This window comes from Somniosus microcephalus, chromosome 3, assembly GCF_052327205.1.
Source record: "Somniosus microcephalus isolate GS21.2 chromosome 3, FLI_Smic_1.0, whole genome shotgun sequence".
NCBI lineage: Eukaryota > Metazoa > Chordata > Chondrichthyes > Squaliformes > Somniosidae > Somniosus > Somniosus microcephalus.
The window spans coordinates 253,895,171-253,900,553 of record NC_140989.1 but is presented as its reverse complement, the minus strand read 5'-3'; the positions used below and the strand labels follow the sequence as shown (position 1 = coordinate 253,900,553).

Here is a 5,383-nt window from a genome sequence, read left to right as displayed (position 1 = left end):
GCCCATATTCTCTATCTCTACTATATCAAACCCCTTCAGAATTTTAAAGACCATGGGTCACCCTTCAGCACATGCTCTGACTTTTGAAAATCCAAATATAATCCAAATGATGAAGCAGACCCTTCAAAAAAATGTTACTGCTTCTTTTCAAATATCCTAATTAGCAGTACTTTCTGCATGACTAATCCAGCTAATTGGTAATTACTGCATTCCATGAGAAACCTTTTGGTATAATGATGAATTTCTGATTTTTGATTCAATCATTTGGTCTCTTCCACATGTTTGCACGGATTAAGCGAAAAGTAGTTTGCTATAAATACATGACTTAAATTGGATCCAGTACTACCATTGATAGAATAGCTACTTTCTTTCCATTTTCAATTATACATATCTCTTCCAAAAATAGCAATAGCTCTTGTTGAGTTGTTGTATCTGAGTTGTTGTATCATAGTTTCCTCCTTTTCAGGTCTTTCAACGAGCTCTTTGATTTATACCTTGGGACGGTTTACTACGTTAAAGGTGCTATATAAATGCTAGTTGTAGTGGGTGTAGTAGTTGTTGTAGTACAAGTGGACTGTTCTTTGCTTGGATGCTAGTAGTCTTCATTTGATGAAGCACTCCTCCGCTATTTGCGCAGCTCCTCTTAACTTTTCCTAGGTTGCTTGTATTCACTATTCTCTGTTTGACCATGCTTTGTTTTTCACATTTGCATAGTGTGTTTCAATTGATTTTAAATGCTAATGATCTAGGATAAAATCAAAATATGTGAAATAGCTGAGGTGGTTTTAATGTCGTCACAAGGTCATCTCAAATGTTTTGTTGGAGATTTAAGCCATTTTCTCATTGGGATGTTTATCAACATCAACTTGCACTTATTTGGCACCCTAACATAGAGAAATGTGCCACAGGGTTTTCGGAGACATAATCTGAAGAAAAAACGGACACCAAGCCAAAGGAGGATGACCAAAACCTTGGTCAAAAAGGTGGGTTTTAAGGAGGATCTTGTAGGAGGAAGTGGAGAGGTTCAGGGAGGGAATTCCAGAGCATGGGTCTGGAATTTTCTTTTCCAAGCTGTAATGTTTTAAGATTTTTGCCTATTTGACCAGGAAGGGATTTTGGTTTAATTTATACTATGCCGTTAAGTTAAATTCAGTTCACAAAAGGATTAACCATCAGAGAAAACGCAATGGCCCAAAATTTGCGATTGGAGGCTTCCCGCGGGCAGATGCCTCCGACCTGTAAAATTTACCTGGTGGTCCCGGAGGATTGCGCTCCTGGGACTCTCCGGGTCCGCACGGGTAGAGGCCCACGTATCCCAGGGGCGCATGCGGTTCGCAAGCGCCCCTGTGATCACGTGGGCCGGCCCAACCAATAAACGAAGGGAATCCCCATTCATACTTCACAGAATCACAGAAACCCCACAGTGCAGATAGAGGCCATTTCGGCCCATCGAGCCTGCATCGACACATATCCCACCCGATCCCCGTAACCCCTACACCAACACATATCCCACCCTATCCCTGTAACCCCATGTATTTAATCCCCCTAACACTAAGGGTCAATTTATCATAGCCAATCAACCTAACCCGCACATCTTTGGACTGTGGGAGGAAACCAGAGCACCCGGAGAAAACCCACGCAAACACGGGGAGAATGTGCAAACTCCACACAGACAGTCGCCCGAGGCCGGATTCGAACCCGGGTCTCTGGCGCTGTGAGACAACAGTGCTAACCACTATGCCACCGTGCTGCTGTACTTATGGGAGTTGCGTACGGAATCCCCTTAAGTGTGAATGGGGATCACTTAAAAAATACACGAACACTTGAAATAAATGTTTTAAAATTACATATTTAAATGCCTTTTAATTAAATATTTTAAACAAATTTAATTTTTTGAAAAAAATATATATTTTAACGGGGCTAAAAATAAACTTACCTTATTGGACAGGGTTTTTAATGTATAACTGAGTGATATAATTTTATTTTTCTATCTTTTACCAGGAGTAGGAATTTCACGGGCATTCAGCGGGCAGAAGTTGGGCAAATAACAACCTCTCCACCCGCGGAGGCCCTTTTCCCGGGGATGGAGATGATCTGTCAAGAAGCTTCTTGACAGAGCGCAAGTTCCGGGTTTTAGCACATGCGCTTCGCACCTCGTACGTACCTGTAGGGGTTGCAAAATACGGCCCAATGTATCTGTGATGTTGTACAGGACAATAATTTTAGGATACCAGATGAATCAGTCATCTGGATTCTCACATATCAAATCAGTTTGATACAATGGGGCTTGTCCAACACAACCTCGAGATATCTGCAGCTTTAATGTTGGAATGCTTTTTATTCATGGCGCTCAGCAGGGGGCTGAGCTAAACAGTTAGTTGCCAGAGCTCCCTGACCGATGACTAGGTTTTTCATTCAAGTCAAGGAGTTTGATTGACAGCTCAGCAAGCCAATCCTCTATGCAGAAAGCTGAGGAAGGGGTGAACGATCATTCTTTTTCTTTGTCTTTCTTGCTTTCGTTCTTTCTCTCGTGCTCGCTCTCTCTCCCTCTCTCTCTGGAAAAGGCAGTCTTGGTTAATTTTTGAATCTGGAATGGTAGGAATGAGATGGATGTCTCATGTTCTAAAGTTAGTGCCAGTCAATTTAGAGATTGTTGACTTGTAAAGCGAGTTAGGCCCATATCAAAGGGCAAAGTTTGAATTTTACCAAAAACTGTATTCTGTTCATTCATATACTTAATGTAAAATAAACCCATCTACTGGTTTACAACTGGCATCATCTCACTGGAATGTTCATCAATCTCATTACCGAAGGATAAGAGAAGGTACTTGATGGTGCGGGAAGATCGGAGAGTCAAGTGCACACGAGAGGCCATATTGTTAGAATCCACGGATCACACTATTGTCTAACTAGATATTCGGCAGCAAATTTACTCTAAAGATCATAGGGATGCAAGGTCTGCTTGCGGGAGTGACCAGTGACGCTGAACCCTAGAAAATATCTATTGTAGACCCAAAATTTATAACGGAAGCGATTAATCTGGGATTACATACCTTCGGATTTGTAATTTTGAGGAGAAAATTTCTCATCATGATTAGAAATAAATGCTGGTAAATGGAACACTTTTCCAATATGGGCATTCAGTGCCAGCATCAAGAAGTTTCACTTCAGATATGGTCTGTTCCGTTGCAGAATAAAACTTGCTCCACTGTGCTCAAAGCTTGTACCTTAATCTAAACAAGTTTATCTTAATGTGGGCATTGAATTTTTCACATCAGCCATTCTTATGACTTTCTCTTGCAAATGCCTTTTGCAAACGTCCGTCATCAGTAAGTTTTGTCAGAGGAATCAGTGCCAGGGAGCTCATTTTTGCAGCGTTCTCTAATGCAGTGTCTATACACTTCCAATTAAGGTGTTGCACAGTCAGATCTTATTAAGCAATGTAAATAGGTTTTCCTTTTCTGAAACCAGTGGGAGCTTATTCAACCTGTGCAGAAATTTCTATTTCTCTTATTCATTTAAACTGAGTGATCGGTCAGTCACAATTTTTTTTTGTTAATTTTAGTTTGTAAAATAATCCATGGTTTTTTGATTTATGAAAAAAATACAAATGTAGACGATGGTACTTTTGAGGAATGAGCACTGAATCCCTCACAAAATTTGACCTTGGATAATTCAAAGCTATCTGTTTTGACTTTCTCTTATTTAGGTGTGTTCGGAGTTTGTCCGCTATCTATTTGGGTCCAAGAAATCATAACAACATGAAAGTATCCTAATGCATGACCACTCTAGGGCTTTTCTGTATTTTTTTTATTCATTCATGGGCTGAGGGCGTCGTTGGCAAGGCCAGCATTTATTGCCCATCCCTAATTGCCCTTGAGAAGGTGGTGGTGAGCCACCGCCTTGAACCACTGCACTCCGTGTGGTGAAGGTACTCCCACGGTGCTGTTAGGTAGGGAGTGCCAGGATTTTGACCCAGCGACGATGAAGGAACGGCGATATACTTCTAAGTCAGGATGGTGTGTGATTTGGAGGGGAACTTGGAGGTGGTGGTGTTCCCATGTGCCTGCTGCCCTTGTCCTTCTAGGTGGAAGAGGTCGCGAGTTTGGGAGATGCGGTCAAAACACAATTGTGCGAATCTAGTTCCTCACGTAGATTAGGCAACCTGGAAGATCCCAGTGTATCTTAACATTTGTTGATTTTTTTTTAGGATTAGAAGAATCATGGAGTGTATCTGTAACCAAAGTGAAAAGGAGCTCATCCTGGCTGTCGTTGACTCGGACTCTACAGTAGTGTATTATCAACTTACCAATGGGTTTGTTGTACCAGACCCACCAGATGTTGTCGAAGAGGTGGACAGCAAACTGTGTAGAAAGAGGCGGAGGAAGTTTCAGAGATGACCTATGTTCATTTTGTCAAATCTCATTCTGATGGAGGTTATTTTTCCAAAAGATGTAAATGTGTTAAATCTCTGCTATAAAACTCAATGGGTGATCACCATTTATGTCCTGTATTTACAGGTGTCTCATGTTCTTGCCTGTAGCTTTCATTATGGTGGCATAGATCTGTATTGGCTGTTTCAGTGTTAACCTTAGTTGTATTCATCGGCTTCAGTATAAAACAGTTGCAAGACTCTGACTTAAAATCATTTTAAGAAACTTCACCTTCATTCAGGTCCATTATGCTGTATAACAATGTTGACTATTTAAAATATATATATAAATTGTATTTATGTACTTTTTTTTTAAAAAGGAGTATTTTGTATTATTGTTTTGGTTATAGTTCCCTTTCTCTGCTACCAGAAATTGCATGGAAACTTCCTAGTGCAATATTAGAAGCATGTCCTCTATTTTGACTCTACTGATGACCTCCGACCTCACAAGCTGGTACTCACTGAGGCTCGATGTTATAGCATGGACCAGCAGCATCAGGGGGAAAAAAACACAAACATCAGCTGAGGGGACAATATATGCAGTTCTGCTGACAAACTTGAGCTCTGCTGTTCTGATCTGATGTCCTCTGGATGCCTTGTCATACACTGCCAGCCTTCCACTAAGCCTTATGAATAGCGAAGATAAACCAATGTAGAAGTAGTCTCAGTCTGTACCACTATAATCATTCACAACATTAAAAAAGACTGTCTTAAGCAGATTGATGAGCCACTGATACAAGCACAACTAGTGATTGACTTCCATTCAAATCAGCTAGGTTTTTGAGCAATGAGGCGAGGCACTAATCTATAAACAATCCAAAGAAAAACTAGGGTTGCACCTATTTGTGATTGAGTTGATTGATGTAGAAAGAAGCTCTCCTGTCAGTCATCCTTGCCTGGGCCAAATGGAGTGTGAAACAGGGAGAGTAAAGGATAGAAAGGTAAATAACA

General features: G+C 40.9%; 1 long non-coding RNA gene across 1 annotated transcript; it reads left to right on the top strand.

The window, feature by feature from the left end:
- Positions 1-1,318: 1,318 nt before the first annotated feature.
- On the top strand, positions 1,319-4,736 carry LOC147121843 (uncharacterized). Its single transcript, XR_015077629.1, has 2 exons — positions 1,319-2,156; positions 4,211-4,736. It is a non-coding gene; the product is annotated as an uncharacterized LOC147121843 (long non-coding RNA).
- The last annotated feature ends 647 nt before the right edge of the window (positions 4,737-5,383 follow it).